Here is an 18591-nt window from a genome sequence, read left to right on the forward strand (position 1 = left end):
AACTGCTGTATACTTTTCTTTTGAGGGATATTGGTAACTGCCATTCATTATCGGACAGAACCTGCCATATGCGCTCCACCCCATTATTATTCTTCTAGATTTCTTTTTGCACACAAACACGACACCCCATTCTTATTCTTCTAGAATTCTTTTTGCGCACACAAAGACGACACTATAAAGACAAGGAAGACAGGACGGAGCGCGAACTGTCAAAAGAACATGACATTTATACCCCCCCCCAAAAAAAAAAGAAAAAAAAAACAAAGAAGGGATAATCATAGATACCACCTGCAAGCCAAAAACCCAGAAAAAGCATAAATGAAGGGCACAGGTGACTCACTTTTTACCTAATTTGTCTAGAAAGGCAAAATCTTTGTCATACATTGTCGCAGATGGCGTACTAACACACGAACTACCGCCCTTCTTAATATGGTAGGCCTCACCCAGTTCTCGCGCGAGCGTGTCAGTGCTAGTGCACAATATACTAGTGCCTTGGAGCCTCGCATCGCATATTGTTTTTTTTTGCTTTCTGTTTTTTGTCATTTTCTTTTCCATATTCATTAATGTTTGCCGGCTGGAGTGAACCGGTGCCGTTCCGCAAAGACAAATTGTGTTCGTTTAGGCACTCATTAACACATCGGCCCGACTGCCCAATATCTTCCCACACTTAACGAAATTTTGTACACTGCCTCTTTTTCACACTTTACAAACTGGTTCATATGTTTGATTTTGAAGTCTGAGTTTTTGCTAGTATCTTGCGAAACTAGACGACACAGTGAAGTGTGTCTCCTTGAGGCCGAAAAAACTACGGGAACCTTAAACTTTATAGCCACGCGCTTCAGGTAATGTGCCACTTCATGCTAATAGGGGATCACTACAGGTTTCACTTTCTATTGTGGAACTGCGGCCATTGACTTGTTCTTTTTCGTTTCTCGTTTAATCTTCGTGGGCAAACATTCGGCAACTGAACTCACTACTATCAAGGATAGCCTTTCACGATAGCTTCAGGTAATGTGCCACTTCATGCTAATAGGGGATCATTACAGGTTTCACTTTCTATTGTGGAACTGCGGCCATTGACTTGTTCTTTTTCGTTTCTCGTTTAATCTTCGTGGGCAAACATTCGGCAACTGAACTCACTACTATCAAGGATAGCCTTTCACGATAGCTTCAGGTAATGTGCCACTTCATGCTAATAGGGGATCATTACAGGTTTCACTTTCTATTGTGGAACTGCGGCCATTGACTTGTTCTTTTTCGTTGCTCGTTTAATCTTCGTGGGAAAACATTCGGCAACTGAACTCACTACTATCAAGGATAGCCTTTCACGATAGCTTCAGGTAATGTGCCACTTCATGCTAATAGGGGATCATTACAGGTTTCACTTTCTATTGTGGAACTGCGGCCATTGACTTGTTCTTTTTCGTTGCTCGTTTAATCTTCGTGGGAAAACATTCGGCAACTGAACTCACTACTATCAAGGATAGCCTTTCACGATAGCTTCAGGTAATGTGCCACTTCATGCTAATAGGGGATCATTACAGGTTTCACTTTCTATTGTGGAACTGTGGCCATTGACTTGTTCTTTTTCGTTTCTCGTTTAATCTTCGTGGGCAAACATTCGGCAACTGAACTCACTACTATCAAGGATAGCCTTTCACGATAGCTTCAGGTAATGTGCCACTTCATGCTAATAGGGGATCATTACAGGTTTCACTTTCTATTGTGGAACTGCGGCCATTGACTTGTTCTTTTTCGTTGCTCGTTTAATCTTCGTGGGAAAACATTCGGCAACTGAACTCACTACTATCAAGGATAGCCTTTCACGATAGCTTCAGGTAATGTGCCACTTCATGCTAATAGGGGATCATTACAGGTTTCACTTTCTATTGTGGAACTGCGGCCATTGACTTGTTCTTTTTCGTTGCTCGTTTAATCTTCGTGGGAAAACATTCGGCAACTGAACTCACTACTATCAAGGATAGCCTTTCACGATAGCTTCAGGTAATGTGCCACTTCATGCTAATAGGGGATCATTACAGGTTTCACTTTCTATTGTGGAACTGCGGCCATTGACTTGTTCTTTTTCGTTTCTCGTTTAATCTTCGTGGGCAAACATTCGGCAACTGAACTCACTACTATCAAGGATAGCCTTTCACGATAGCTTCAGGTAATGTGCCACTTCATGCTAATAGGGGATCATTACAGGTTTCACTTTCTATTGTGGAACTGCGGCCATTGACTTGTTCTTTTTCGTTGCTCGTTTAATCTTCGTGGGAAAACATTCGGCAACTGAACTCACTACTATCAAGGATAGCCTTTCACGATAGCTTCAGGTAATGTGCCACTTCATGCTAATAGGGGATCATTACAGGTTTCACTTTCTATTGTGGAACTGCTGGCCATTGACTTGTTCTTTTTCGTTTCTCGTTTAATCTTCGTGGGCAAACATTCGGCAACTGAACTCACTACTATCAAGGATAGCCTTTCACGATAGCTTCAGGTAATGTGCCACTTCATGCTAATAGGGGATCATTACAGGTTTCACTTTCTATTGTGGAACTGCGGCCATTGACTTGTTCTTTTTCGTTGCTCGTTTAATCTTCGTGGGAAAACATTCGGCAACTGAACTCACTACTATCAAGGATAGCCTTTCACGATAGCTTCAGGTAATGTGCCACTTCATGCTAATAGGGGATCATTACAGGTTTCACTTTCTATTGTGGAACTGCGGCCATTGACTTGTTCTTTTTCGTTGCTCGTTTAATCTTCGTGGGAAAACATTCGGCAACTGAACTCACTACTATCAAGGATAGCCTTTCACGATAGCTTCAGGTAATGTGCCACTTCATGCTAATAGGGGATCATTACAGTTTCACTTTCTATTGTGGAACTGCGGCCATTGACTTGTTCTTTTTCGTTTCTCGTTTAATCTTCGTGGGCAAACATTCGGCAACTGAACTCACTACTATCAAGGATAGCCTTTCACGATAGCTTCAGGTAATGTGCCACTTCATGCTAATAGGGGATCATTACAGGTTTCACTTTCTATTGTGGAACTGCGGCCATTGGACTTGTTCTTTTTCGTTGCTCGTTTAATCTTCGTGGGAAAACATTCGGCAACTGAACTCACTACTATCAAGGATAGCCTTTCACGATAGCTTCAGGTAATGTGCCACTTCATGCTAATAGGGGATCATTACAGGTTTCAACTTTCTATTGTGGAACTGCGGCCATTGACTTGTTCTTTTTCGTTGCTCGTTTAATCTTCGTGGGAAAACATTCGGCAACTGAACTCACTACTATCAAGGATAGCCTTTCACGATAGCTTCATAATGTGCCACTTCATGCTAATAGGGGATCATTACAGGTTTCACTTTCTATTGTGGAACTGTGGCCATTGACTTGTTCTTTTTCGTTTCTCGTTTAATCTTCGTGGGCAAACATTCGGCAACTGAACTCACTACTATCAAGGATAGCCTTTCACGATAGCTTCAGGTAATGTGCCACTTCATGCTAATAGGGGGATCATTACAGGTTTCACTTTCTATTGTGGAACTGCGGCCATTGACTTGTTCTTTTTCGTTGCTCGTTTAATCTTCGTGGGAAAACATTCGGCAACTGAACTCACTACTATCAAGGATAGCCTTTCACGATAGCTTCAGGTAATGTGCCACTTCATGCTAATAGGGGATCATTACAGGTTTCACTTTCTATTGTGGAACTGCGGCCATTGACTTGTTCTTTTTCGTTGCTCGTTTAATCTTCGTGGGAAAACATTCGGCAACTGAACTCACTACTATCAAGGATAGCCTTTCACGATAGCTTCAGGTAATGTGCCACTTCATGCTAATAGGGGATCATTACAGGTTTCACTTTCTATTGTGGAACTGCGGCCATTGACTTGTTCTTTTTCGTTTCTCGTTTAATCTTCGTGGGCAAACATTCGGCAACTGAACTCACTACTATCAAGGATAGCCTTTCACGATAGCTTCAGGTAATGTGCCACTTCATGCTAATAGGGGATCATTACAGGTTTCACTTTCTATTGTGGAACTGCGGCCATTGACTTGTTCTTTTTCGTTGCTCGTTTAATCTTCGTGGGAAAACATTCGGCAACTGAACTCACTACTATCAAGGATAGCCTTTCACGATAGCTTCAGGTAATGTGCCACTTCATGCTAATAGGGGATCATTACAGGTTTCACTTTCTATTGTGGAACTGTGGCCATTGACTTGTTCTTTTTCGTTTCTCGTTTAATCTTCGTGGGCAAACATTCGGCAACTGAACTCACTACTATCAAGGATAGCCTTTCACGATAGCTTCAGGTAATGTGCCACTTCATGCTAATAGGGGATCATTACAGGTTTCACTTTCTATTGTGGAACTGCGGCCATTGACTTGTTCTTTTTCGTTGCTCGTTTAATCTTCGTGGGAAAACATTCGGCAACTGAACTCACTACTATCAAGGATAGCCTTTCACGATAGCTTCAGGTAATGTGCCACTTCATGCTAATAGGGGATCATTACAGGTTTCACTTTCTATTGTGGAACTGCGGCCATTGACTTGTTCTTTTTCGTTGCTCGTTTAATCTTCGTGGGAAAACATTCGGCAACTGAACTCACTACTATCAAGGATAGCCTTTCACGATAGCTTCAGGTAATGTGCCACTTCATGCTAATAGGGGATCATTACAGGTTTCACTTTCTATTGTGGAACTGCGGCCATTGACTTGTTCTTTTTCGTTTCTCGTTTAATCTTCGTGGGCAAACATTCGGCAACTGAACTCACTACTATCAAGGATAGCCTTTCACGATAGCTTCAGGTAATGTGCCACTTCATGCTAATAGGGGATCATTACAGGTTTCACTTTCTATTGTGGAACTGCGGCCATTGACTTGTTCTTTTTCGTTGCTCGTTTAATCTTCGTGGGAAAACATTCGGCAACTGAACTCACTACTATCAAGGATAGCCTTTCAGGAAAGCTTACACGATCAGTTCACGAAGCTAAAACAGGCAGGCTACCTTTGGTAGTAGTGAGTTAAGTTGCCGAAGCTCTGCTCAAGAAGATTAAACGAGAAAGGAAAATGAACGAGTCAATGGTCGCAGTTCCAAAAAAGAGAGTGAAACCTGTAGTCATCCCGTATCAGCGTAAAGTGGCGCAATAACCTCAAGCGCGTGGCTGAGAACTTTACGGTACCTATGGTTTTTCCGGCCCGAAGGAAACTCTCTTCACTGTGTCGTCTAGTTTCGCAGGATAGTATACAGCAACAACTCAGACTGCAAAATCAAACATGTGAACCAATTTGTGAACTGTGAAAAAAGGGTAGTGTAGAAAATTCCGTTGAAGTTTCGTAAGCTGTACATTGGGCATTCGGGCCGATGTGTTAATGAGCGCCTGAGGGAACACAATTTGTCCTTGCGGAATGGTACCAATCCACTCCTTCCGGCACACGTTAATGAATGTGGAAAAGTAAGTGACAAAAAACAGATAGCAAAAAGAAACAATATGCTATGCGAGGCTCCAGGCACTAGTATATTGTGCAGGAGCACTGACACGCTTGCGCGAGAACTGTCTGAGGCCTACCTTATTAGGAAAAGCTGTAGTTCACGTGTTAGTACGCCATCTGTGACATTGTATGACAAAGATTTTGCCTTTCTAGATAAATTAGATAAGAGGTGAGTCACCTGTGTCCTTCCTTAGAGCTTTTTCCGGGCTTTTGGCTTGCGCGTGGCACCTGTGATTATCCATTCCTTTTTTGGGAGGGTGGGGGTATAAATGTCATGTTATTTTTCTGAATAAAACAGTTACAAGTTTGCGCTCCTTCCTGTCTTCCATGCCTTTATTGTGTCGTCTTTGTGTGCGCAAAAATAATTCTGAGAATGAACAAGTAGCTCTACAACGCATATTATTTATTCTTCTAGATATTTCAGTTTCGTTATCCGAATCTGAGGTCACTAACTGCCCTAAGTAGACATATTCTCTTACCACTTCTAGCACCTCGCTACCGTTTGTGAACTGCTGTTCCCTTCCTAGCCTGTTGAACATTTATTTTCTGGCAATTAATTTTTAGACCCACAGTACTGCCGTGCCTTTTTAACTCATTTTGGATGTCTTGTAGTTCGTTTCCTGAGTGACTCAGCAACGCAATGTCATCAGCGAATCGCAGATTACTTGAGTATTATCCTTCAACTCTTATCACCATCTGTTCCTAATTCAGGCCTCTGAATATCGCCTGTGGAGAGGCGGCGAAGAGCTTTGGTGAGACCGTGTCTCCCTGCCTGACACTCCTTCTTATTGGAATTTTATTGCTGACTTCATGGAGGACTATGGTAGCTATGCACCAGCTATATATACAGATCTTCCAGGAAGTGTGTCAGGCAGGGAGACACTATCTCGGCAATGCTATTCACCACCTGGACTGGGAACAGTTGGGGATAAGAGTTAACGGAGGATACCTAAGTAATTTGACATTCGCTGATGCCATTGCCTTGCTAAGTCACTCAAATGAGCTGCAAAGCATGATCCATGACTTAAACAGAAACACGAGAACGGTTAGTTTAAAAACTAACATACAGAAACGAAAGTTATGTTGAATAGTCACAAATGGCAGCGAGGTGAATGAAATGGCCAGGGAATACATCTACTTATGGCGTGTATAGTGACCACTGATCCAGATATGAGAGGGAAATAACTAGAAGGCTAAGAATGGGATGGAGCGCATATGACAGGCTCTTTCAGACGTTGAACGGCAGTTTACCAATGTCCCTCAAGAGAAAAGTGTACAACAGCTGTATCTTACCGGTACTCACCTATGGGGCAGAAACGTGAAGGCTAACGAAAAGGGTTCAGCTTAAGTTATGGACAACGCAGCGAGCCATGGAGAGACAAATGAATAGGTGTAACGTTAGGAGACCGGAAGCGGGCAGAGTGGGTGAGGGAACAAACGCGTGTTAATGACATCCTAGTCGAAATCTAGAGGAAGGAATGGGCTTGCGCAAGGCATGTACTGCGAAGGCTGGTCCTTAAAGGTAACGGAGTGGATTCCAAGAGAAGGTAAGCCCAGCAGGGGGCGGCAGAAAGTTAGGTGGGTGGATGGGTTAAGTTGTCTGCGGGGATACGGTCGCCGCAGGTTCCAAAGGACAAGGAAAGACATGGGAGAGGAATTTTGGCCTGCATAGGGCCTAGTCAGTGTGATGGCAGAAGATGATGATGATGATGATGTCATCATGCTTAATGGCACATACCCACGGCGGGGGATCGGCCAGGGTGCATTGCGGATACAAACGCACTCATGGACAAGGAGTGGAGTTATTGGATAATTATATGCTCTTCGGTGTCTTCATTTTCATTGTTTTGGGCATTACTTAATTACCAGAGAGAATGTTTCTTTTGCCTGTTTTGTTTTCGCAGCTAGTGGGCTGCGTTGATACTCTGTGCATTGTTAATTAATGAGTATTTCACTTGCGCTACTATATTTTTGCAGTATTAGCATTTGTATGCGCCTTCTGCTCAGCCTACACGAAAACCTTCAGTGCCGTGTGAATAAATAAACGCCAGCTCTCATCGTTGGCCGGCGAATTATTCACGTCGACGCCAGACAATTTTCATCTTCGTGGCACTACTACTGTTAATGGATTAAGAATTGTTTGGTTTTATTAGTTTTATAGGGGTTTAACTTCCCAAAGCAATTCAGGACATGAGAGGCGCCGTAGTGAAGGGCTCCGGAAATTTCGACCACCTGGGGTTCTTTAACGTGCACTGACATCGCACAGTATACGGGCCTTTAGAATTTCTCCTTCATCGCAATTCGACCACCGCGGCCGGGATCGAACCCGCGTCTTTCGGGCCGGCAGCCGAGCGCCATAATCACTCAGCCACCGCGGCGGCTGGATTAAGAGTTATGGGACGATCAGACATCTAATGCGATAGTTCTGAGAAAGCGTCTGGATTTAATGATCGCTTTGATGCCTTTACTTTTGGGCGATTTCACTGCAAGGCGAGGCTTCACACATGCGACGGAATTTTTCTGGGGATTGAATGTAGGCCACAGAGGAAGACTATTTAGGAGCTGAAATTCCCGTCAGCTTGAGCGAGCGTAGGCGACCAGATAAGGTCACAATTGTATGCGCCGACGGGACCGTATGCAGTGGCGGCGCCATGCGGCGCGTCGTAGAAGCGAAGCCGCAGCGAAAAAAAAAAAAAAATGCTGCGGCCAGGGAGGCTAAAATCACTGGAACGGGAAAAGTACCGCATTCGTTTTCTCTCGCCGCCGCGCCGGCGGGCCAGCGCGCGGGCTCTCTCGATTCGTTCTCCGCGGTGACGTGATCATTCCCCGCCATAAATGGCCCGCTCGCTTCTTTCTCGCGGCCGCCGACACACAGATCGTCCGGAGCATTACGTCGCACTTGCTCTTATGGGCCGAGATAAGCGTGCATTGCATTTCCAGTCGCGTAGTGACGCTTGTGCAGTTCATGCCTGCGTAGAGACTGCTCGCGGCCGTCGCTTCAGCGGCGCTGGACCAAATATGGCGGCTCCGGTGATGGTTGCGGTACTTTTCCGGTTGCAGTGATTTTAGGGCTGGCGGCTCCGGCGCGCGCTCAAAGCAGACGACAAGCAGACGACGCGGGTGTTTGCTTCAGCGGGCACGCCGTGACGTTGCATTTCTGCGCCCTTAAGTCAAACAGCAACAGTTCTTGTCGGTGTATGCTCGAGGGCCGTAATGCTAACAGCACTGCTACGCGCAGTGCGGCCTACTTCGGAATTTGCTAGACTAAAATGGGACTCAGGTGTTTCGTTCGAAATTGCAAAAGCGGTTACAAGTGTTGCAGGGAGAAGGTGAGCAAGGTGAGAAGTTATTGCCGCTTGTTGCCTTCTCGGCCGACGTGTAGTCATAAACGCTGCGCCGTACGACGCCCGCGTTCTCCTCCCGCAGATGAAACTTAGCGTGGTCACATACTCGACGAACGTGAAGGCATGTTTGCCTTCGACGAATGCCAGCAGCGCTTATACCCATCCAATCAAAGTCATCGCGCGGGTGTCAAACAAATGCCCTGCGTACAACCAGAAGCTACAGATCATCTTATAGCGGTCATGGAAAAGAACGCGTTTTATTTTTTACTATGCTCAAATGGTTGAAGCGTAGCACCAGTTGCTCTTCGGGCTACTAGCGGTAAAGAAACGCGCGAGAGTGCCCTCAATAGAAGTCAGGCGCGCGCGGCCGAACGGGAGCAACAAGCTCGGCCGGTTGCCTTGGCAACCGAAACAGCGGTAATTTCTTTCCAGGCCGCCAGGCGCCGCCAGCATGATAGTGGCTCCGCGGGCTTGTGACCTTTTCTGGTCGCCGCAAACGGCGGAGTCTCCACTCCTAAAGGTTTCTTGCTCCATGATGTAGGCGGTGTGGGCGGAGGGGGGCGGTGTCTGAGTGGGCAGCCTCCTAAAGCTGGGAACGTGGGGTGGGGACGTGCCTGGTGCTTCTGGTGGGCGGCTGACTTTCCCTCTGTAACTCTGAATTCGGTTTCGCTGTCGTGTTTTCATTCGGCTACTTCGTGGACTTCTACTAGTGTTTCCGAAGGTTACCCCCGAATGCAGAAATGTAACTTGGCTCGAACTTAACTTCCATCGGTCTCAAGTGAGCTCCATCGTGTTTCATAAACCGAACTCGGCTTGAAGTGCGACTTGCAACCGGCTTGGCTCGATCCTAGTTCGGTCCAACTTCAAGTCGGCTGAGGAGCTTGCTTGAAGCCGACTTCGTTGTATTTTCCAACATGGCCACCTACCGATCGGACGTCGCACGGAGGGTAGCTGCGTTCGAGTTCGCTTGCCACGCCATGGACGTAGCATTTTCTGAGGCCCATTCGTTGCCGAAGATTCCACGGCCAGCGCTACGTGATCGGGGGAACCCCATGGAACTCTACGACGACGAGCAGTTCCTCGCCCGCTATCGGTTCTCCAAGAACGCCGTGCGGGAGCTGCTGACCATGTTGCCCCTGCGTGAAAGTCCCGACAACAGGGGACAGCCTGTGCCTCCGATGCTGCAGCTGCTCCTGGCTTTGAGGTTTTACGGGGCCGGCACTTTCCAAACCGTCACCGGGGATCTGGTGCGGATTTCGCAGCCCACGGTGTGCCGCGCAGTTGGCAAGGTCACTTTGCTGATTGCCAAGCACCTGCGCCCGATGCTGGTGCAGTTTCCAGCCGCCTCGCAGTTTGGAAAGCTGATGCGGGACTTTTACGACATCGCTGAATTCCCTGGTGTGACCGGCTGCATAGATTGCACGCATGTCCGCATCAACAGCCCGGGTGGCGCAGATGCGGAAGTCTACCGAAACCGCAAAGGCTATTTCTCCATCAATGTGCAGGTGAGCAATGAAAATTGAAGTTCTCTGAACAGTTACGACTGTTCAGCTCATGCGTATTCGTTCGCGTAGTGGACGTATTGTCATTTTATTTATTTCACCGCGGTGCTACGAACGTACAATCACAAGATTACTTGCCCGAAAGACGGGCTCGATCCCGGCCGCGGTGGTCACATTTCGATGGAGGCGAAACGCTAGGGGCCCGTGTACTGTGCGACGTCGGTGCACGCTGAAAAACCCCAGGTGGTCAAAATTTCCGGAGCCCTTCACTACGGCCTCCTTCGTAGCTTGACTTTGGGAACTCCTAAAACCTAAAACCAAACAAGCATGCTTGCGTCGAGCGCTGACAGATAGCGAAATGTGTCTCTTTGGAATATGCGATCGAGGCCCACAAATTTCTTTTAAAGCCAGTACTGCTTTATAATGTAGCTTCGTTCTCCATGCTCCGTGAAGAGTATGCCACTGCATTCTAGGCGCTATAGCAGCACGCAATCACTGTCTGTCGTGTCTCTCTCTTTTTTTTTTTTGCTCCCTTGCGCTCGAGAGCGGGTTTCACGCTTGTTCAAGAACTGCGCGTTCTCAAAGATAGGCTATTGTGTCAACAGTTGCATTACGAGTTGAAGAAGTAGAAGGTGCCGTATGTCGCCCTGCCTTTGCTGATTGGTCTTTTTGTTTGTTTGGTGCAGGCTGTTAGCGGACCCGAATTGCAATTTTTTAACATTGTTGCCGACTGGCCAGGCTCTGTGCATGACAGTCGGATATTCGACAATTCCCGCCTGCGGGTGCTCTACGAGGAGGGTCGGGTGCCTGGAGTGCTGCTGGGAGACGCTGGCTATGCATGCCAGCCTTTCCTGATGACACCGCTGTCAGACCCTGGCCCGGCAAATTCACCGCAAGGAAGGTTAGTTAATATGTTTCCAATGACAGTGCATGACAAAGTGGACAAAGCTTGACCACACTTTCGAGCTGTGGCATTAAATCAATGCAGTATTCTTTTACGCATGCAGGTACCAGAAAGCCCACATAAAGACACGGAATGTGGTCGAAAGGACATTCGGTGTCTGGAAGCGCCGCTTCCCTTGTCTGGATATGGGGCTCCAGCACAAGCCGAAACAAGCTGCAGTTATCATAACAGCTTGTGCAGCCCTGCAGAACTTTGCATGCTTAATGAAGGAGCCGCAGCCTCCTATTCAAAGCGCTCCCAATCAGGGCACTCCACCGACTCGCACCAGCACGACAGCAGCAAGGCGGCCACAGTACCTTCCACCTGTTGATGCTGTCAGCGACAGCCTGTCAGGAATGCAGGCACGACGGGTGCTCATCCAGAAGAGCTTCATATAAGTAAGAAATGCACAGTCCTCAACACTGTCCCATGCATTTTGAATCAAGTATGTTTATAATCCGCAGTTGCTCATGCTACCCGTATCCCAACTTCTCTGCAGGAGCTAAAGAAATTTTAGAGTAATGGGAATGACTGGCAGCAGTTCGAGCGGCAGGATGAAGAGGTTGGCGAAGTGCAGCGGTGGATCCTGAGTGGCTCCTGAGAGTGTGCTCATCATGACGCGCTTTGATCTACGACCACAGACCTGCACTGCGGATACACCCCTTTACACCAGAATTTTTTCTCAGCTTTGGAACCTTTTATGTTGTGAGCTTGTTGCGCTAACAAGCTGCTACTCTTGTACTTCTAGGTCCTGCATTTGTTGCTATAGTGTTCTATTCCAAATGCTATTTTTCAAAAATGCTGTATTGATCTTGCAGGAGGCGAATACCAGAAAAGATCTTGTTGAACCTGCTGCTGAGGGCCTTAATGGCGCTCAGTTCATTTGTCTTAAGAGCTGCTGCCTTGGCGGCTTTGCTTACACACATGTGAAAAATTCCCAGATTTGGTGAAGTACAACAGTCAGGCCTTAGGTGGTGCAGTCACGGGGCTTGTGCACCTTTCCACAGAGCGAACATTTGTGTGGCTGCTTTGGTAGCGGCATGGAATTATGGTTCCTCACAGCAGGTAGTTCTGCTACTTCGTCTTTTCTTCTTTCCCCCGGCTTGCAGTTTAAGCTTCGGCTCTTGCATGTTTTCTATGTATTGAGTATATTTTTGTTTTTATGTCACAATTGGAATGACGAAGAAGTGCCCACATGGCAGCGGGACTGCTCTCGGCGAGCGCGTGCTTCCGGTTGGTGCTGCTGGAACCGTTGACTGTGAACGCCGTTCAGTGCTTTGTGCCGTGCTTTGTGCCCGAAAAACCCATTGCAAGTGGTGGAGGTGTGCTCTGACCCCGTCCTGGAGCTGAGAAACGGCACTGTTGCAACCGAAATGTGACCAGAACGCTCCAACCGAGATTCACACGGATGCTAGTGGCATCGGCATTGGTGCTGTGCTTGCACAACGGAAGCCTGGATTTCATGAATATGCTGTCGCCTGTGCCAACCGCACGCTGTCTAAGGCCAAGATCAATTACTCCGTGTCCGGAAAAGAATGTTTGTGGCCATCTTGTGGGCAATAACTAAATTTAGACCATACCTCTGTACACTTTTTACACCTTTCTATGAAAGTACATTCGCTTGTGCCTTGACTGCCAACGCCGCAAGTGACCACCGCAGCACTTTTCCGGACCATTGCAGCCCTTACTTTGCCCTGCCCGTCCGTTTGATCGTGTGGGCATCGACCTTTATGGGCCTCTGCCGCCTGGTCATGGTAGTACATAGAGCTCCTGTAACAGTTGCTAAAGGCTGTACAATCTGTCTGCGAGCAGTTGCACTCAATATTCATTGTACTCTAGCCACATGCACCTGGTGTTTGTTAGGCGCCTTGCTTTGCATGGCTGAACACTACGTCTTAAAGTGAGTCATCATGAGCCAACACTTTAGTCAAGATCATTGTGTGCAGGCACTGCTGACGTTTGGAAAGTTCTTGCTGCTGCAGTCATGGTGGACTACTGAAAGATAACTTTTATGACCCCAGTAGTCTTTGCAACATTTTGTTTTGTGGTTCAATTAATGGTTTGCGATATGACTTGGTAGTTACTTCTAGCTTGCAAGTGCTGTAGTGAAATCTTTCACATGCAAACACGTAGACTAGCAGTTCTTTTGATTTGTACCTGCAGGTACTGGTTGGCTGTCGCAGCTTAAACTTTGCATTTAGCCGGCCTTCTTGGAGCAGTACCGATTCCATTTATCGAGAACTGGCATGTTTTAAAATTGTTACATGGTTTGGCGGGGTTCGAAATAGCAGAACGTGGGTGCCATCAGCAAGTGTTTTTGGACGCATGTTTCTTTAGTCTTTTTTTTTTCCATGCCTAGTGCGGGTTGTCACAGGCATGTGCTGGCCATATTTTTGGAGCAATAGATTACTTCAGCAAAGTGGCAGGCTGTGGCATTTCATTGACTCAAGCTATGGGCCCATTTTGTAGACGGCATCGGAGGAACTGCATTCAAAGGTTTAAGGTTCTTGAGTAGGAGGCACTAGCTGCAAGTGTTTAGGTTAGGTGAGACAGCAAAGATAATGGAACGCGTAGAGAGCAGTGCTGGCCTTTGTGCATTTATGTAGTGTTGACTGCTGCGTGAGCCAAGATTGTTAAGACTTTTCATACATGGAAACTTTAACAATGTGGCCTACAATTTTTCCTACTGGTTGGTTTTGCCAGCCATGCCAGGGGAGGTTTTTCCTTCCAAGAGCAGCCAGATTTGTAGCATACAGCAATGCGTATTTCCATGAATAAATTGCTGCTTGCATACAAAGATCCACAAGCGCCATATAGGCATAACAGCAGGAGAAGTACCACGCAACCATCCTACCTGCCTCCTGCTATGCGATAGCTTGTCAGACTTGCATGCAAAGCGGTGATGGGGCTGTATGTTTGTTCCCAAGTCATGTGCTTAAAACCATACATGTGCAAATGAAGTGCAGTTATGTGGATTTGCCACATATTTGTGCAAGCATTCAGACAGCATTCCAGTTTCTTTAGTTGTAGGCACCGTTTACTCTGGTGCCTCTCGCAGCCTACAAAGCTGCTCGAGTTTTATTTGTTTTTCAATTTCCAATATTTCCAGTTCTAATTTTTTTTTCTGGATGTCGAGAATTTTTTTTTCGTGCCGTTCGTCCAGAGTGCTTTTGTGGTCTTCCCTCATCAGCTTAAGACGCAGTTCGTGCTCTTCTCGCAGTAGAGCCGCTCTGAAGTCGTTTTCATCAGCGAGCGACTTTTCTAAAAGGGCCATCCGCCCTCTTGGAGCCCTGGCAGGTTCACCAGTGGCCACTGCTTCAGCAGTAGTGGAACCAGCGGCAGCTCCAGAAGCAACTGTAGCACTAATGCAGCCTGCTGCAGCTGTGCTTGAAGCATCAGCAGGTTGTGCAACAGGTTGCACAGCAGGAAAAAAGAGATTGCTCTCTTGCTCAATTGCTTCTGGAGTTGCCCCACTCCTACCAAGAGCAGCCACTGTTGACTGCGGCTGATCCATGAATGGAGTTTCCCACTCGTCTTCTGTAACAAAGAAAAGGTAAAAATTAGTTGCACAAACCTAAGCTAACAATACATTAGCTGTCTGACTCAACAGCACAGATTGTTAGGTCAAATGGTGAAGAGACATAACGAAAGCTTTATAATGTTCTTATCTAAGGCATCAGTTGCCCTTCTCAGCGCCAAATAGCTGCCTTTGTTTCTTGGGGCCCCAGTTTAGTTGTTCTGTTTTAATCTGCCATATTCCTCAGCTTTCACTCTGAAGTATGCCTGGTGACCTCACTTTATTTTTTCTGCTGATACTGTAGTGATAGTCACGCAGGCCACGAGTTTTTACACATGTGGTTATCCTCAAACTCTGCAGCTTTTTTGTTCTTTCAATGGGTTTCTTTTCAGTTTTAGTACATTTGCTAGTTTGCACTGGCGTGTGTCCCCTGACCCAGGGAGCCAGTTATACACCCTTCCTTTCCTCAAAATGATCGGCGTCTAGAATGTTGTCAATGCCTGAACGCCGAACGCCGACAGCATTCACTTTGTACATCCTGGAGTAGCTGAGGTAATCCACTTTCAATTTTTTGCAAAGGTTTTCTTGTAATGCCTGCCTGCTTGCTTCGCCGCATATATGCGATACCAATGCTAAGGTGGGGCATACAAGAAAAGTGACAAATACTGCAGCCTGAGCCACAGCCGATAATGGACGCATGTCCATTGTCGGCTACAGTACAAAATAGCAGCTACAGTACAAAGCTGCTATTTCTCGTGTAGTCCTGAATCAGAAAATCTCTGAATACTGTTTCAGTGTTGTTGTGTTGTATCGGCAGTGCAATTCATATAGCTGGTATTGCAACCTCCTTTATGTTTATGTAATACAGTGCACTGTAAAAATAAACTGTGCACAAGTGACAATTGAGTCTTCTGTTATGCAAGAAGTTTTTACTGTTGACGCTACCTGCATAAATATTACTGCACAGTTTTATTGTGTGCACACTGCAGCCACTAGTGCTACTTTTCAGTCTGCACTAATAAGCATGCTTGTAGGCAACCTAATTCAGGGCTACAGAAAACACGCTTCGAGTGAAACCTCTGCATTGCAAAACTAACAATTTCCTTAAAACTAGCAGCCCAATTCCAAAAGGCTTTGAGCATTACACATAGGCAAGCTGCACCATTATTCACAAGAATGTTGTTACCTTATCCCTGGAGCACCATCATGTACAAGTACACAAAAATATGGAAATGTATGTGAAGGAGTGCATGTATAATGAAACTGCATTAAAGTTGGCATTTGTTTAAAGTGAGGCAGGAATGCCAAACAAGACTCAAAAACATCAGGTGAGAATGTCATAATGAATGCAGTTCAGGTTGCAGCACTGAATGCCCGCTCCCTCAGTGTCCGACGGTTAACCCTCCTTCCACTACAGAAACACACCATACCACTCACATGAATGTAGGCAGTCAAGACAAAATGCCTTCGGAGTGCTGTCCAACAACATGCAGCTTGGAGCAGGTCATCCTTTCGCACTGTCAACCAATGCAGCCTTTATCTGCACAAACATTCAGCCAACCACATGTACAGCAGCTTTCCACAGTGTTGTATAAATGAGATTTGTATAATTTGTTGTAGATGAACCCTACATTCCTCACAGCAGGTTCAAGGCAATATAAAAAATTGAAACACTGTCAATCGTGACAGTACACACAGTACACACAGTACACATCAAAGGAATATAAAGAGAGGAGTGCTGTTTTCCAACAACATGCGAAGTGCTTTACCTGAGTAATGGCATTCTGCATCGCCTGGCTCATCCACCATTGGCTGCAGCAGCCTTATCACAGGCAAACTTGCCACTGGTGGCAGGTCGATGCCCCCATCCGAGTCTGTGGCGTTGCCTGCCCTGGTCGAGATGTGGCTGGCAACAGCCATCACCTGCTCGCTCAGAGCGCTCACGTGGCATTTCGCTGGCCCTCCTCCTGAAAAGAAAAAAACAATCGCACACAGTGACGCTAGCCTTAATTTATAGACAATGTGCCATTGAAATATTTTGTTCATGAAGTGCCACACAAAAGCAACCAAAGGCATACCAATGCATGCAACTGCGTGTTGTTTTCGCTCCGTTTTTATGCCGAGGTAGGTAGCTGTATGTACAGCCTTCCGGATTTTTGATAGTACCAAGCGAAATTGCGCGGCAAGTTTCCTCATGAACGTGAAGATCGCTAGTGTGGACACCGTCTGAACTACGGTGCACCCAATTTGCGCTTCGCGGTGCGACAGTATGCGAAGGGTACCAACCCCGAGCAAAATCGTGCGTTGTCTGTTCGCTGCTGGCCTGGCGCGAGCCCTCCGTCCCACTACCGCTGCCCGCTCATCGTCGTCTTCTATGTAGCAGAAATCGCATGCCTTCGTACTGACTTGAATGTAGTAAACATTCTATGTAGTTTTTAACAATTAAGGAGGCTGTACAGGATACTGCTCTTGCATTATTTACACGATTAACGCAGGTTGCACTTATCTGCGTTTGTAAATAAAGCAGTGTACACTACACCGAAAGGTTATTACGTGCCCATTTCCATGTTATCACATTGTTGCCAAAAAAACTATGCATTCCAGTACATGCTGCTTACGCAGACCCAAGTAGAATAATCATGCCCTTAACCATGGCATACAAAGCATGCAGGAACAAGCATTTGTAAACGGCCTGCAAGCCGCGCTCACCTGTCTTGTGGTGATCTCTCTTTTTCGTCGCGTCCTCCCCCTTCGACTTCTGCTTCATATTAGCCCAGCATTTCTTGAGCTGATTGGGGTCCCGTCGGGTTACCCCGTGATGGCTGTTGAAGAGCCCGGCAATTTCCTTCCAGGTGGCATTCTTTTTTGCCAGCGACGACACGTCGGTTTTTTTGCACTCCAGCACATGCTGGTATGCCTTCACCAAACCCAGTAAGATTTCTTTTTCTTCGAAAGTAAAGCGAGGCGCTGGTCTCCGCTGGGAGCAGGAGTCGTCTTGCGATGATTGGAGCGACATTTTGCTGCCCGTGAGGTGAACACAGCGTGCAGGAGAGACTTGCCAGTACAACACGCGAGCAACAAAGAAAAAGCATGGAAAAAACTGGCTATGGCTCAACTAGAATTGGCTCAATGTGGGGCATGTTGCCAGACTGAAGCTTCAATCAAGCGGAAGCAGCGAGTATCGTTGAAATGTAGTTTTTATAGTCAGCAATTTTCCGCAGAAGTCACACCTAGTGCCTGTTTATGACTGCTGAACGAGATGCGTTGTTTTATAGGAGCAAAATGGGTGTTATTATAACAGATTGTTCAATACTCTCATCCCCAGACGAGCAATGCGCCCTCGCTTTCAAGCACGCGCTTAACTTGCCGAAGCAAGTCAGGTTGAGCATCTATGAAACACGAAACCCAACTTGGCCGTTCTGAAGCCGCCTTGGTGCTTCGACTCGACTTGCCGAAGTTGAGTCGAAGCGCGAGCCAAGTTACATTTCTGCATTCGGGGGTTAGAGTTTGGTGATAGATGGCGCTTCTGGAGGGTGAAGGTGCGAAGGGGGAAGCAACGGCAGCTCGAGGGTGGCGGCGGGTGCGTAGGCAGCCCCTTGCTACGGAGTTGTAGGCGGGAGGTGGCTGATGGGTGGTGCTTCTGCTGGGTGGCGGCTTCACGCTTGGGCTGGAGACTTCACTTCAACAGGCATAAGAATTCAAGGGGAAGGGGCTAAGCACTGCTTTTGCAGTAAATGAAAAACGAAAACTTCCATAAAGCTACAAGCAATTAG

At 46.7% G+C, this 18591-nt stretch overlaps 1 long non-coding RNA gene across 1 annotated transcript; it reads right to left on the bottom strand.

The window, feature by feature from the left end:
* Window positions 1-13965: 13965 nt before the first annotated feature.
* Window positions 13966-17141, bottom strand: LOC144097442 (uncharacterized). Its single transcript, XR_013307022.1, has 3 exons — window positions 16588-17141; window positions 16256-16358; window positions 13966-14838 (listed from the first exon to the last, which is right to left on the bottom strand). It is a non-coding gene; the product is annotated as an uncharacterized LOC144097442 (long non-coding RNA).
* Between the last annotated feature and the right edge of the window lie 1450 nt (window positions 17142-18591).

This window comes from Amblyomma americanum, chromosome 7, assembly GCF_052857255.1.
Source record: "Amblyomma americanum isolate KBUSLIRL-KWMA chromosome 7, ASM5285725v1, whole genome shotgun sequence".
Taxonomy (NCBI): domain Eukaryota; kingdom Metazoa; phylum Arthropoda; class Arachnida; order Ixodida; family Ixodidae; genus Amblyomma; species Amblyomma americanum.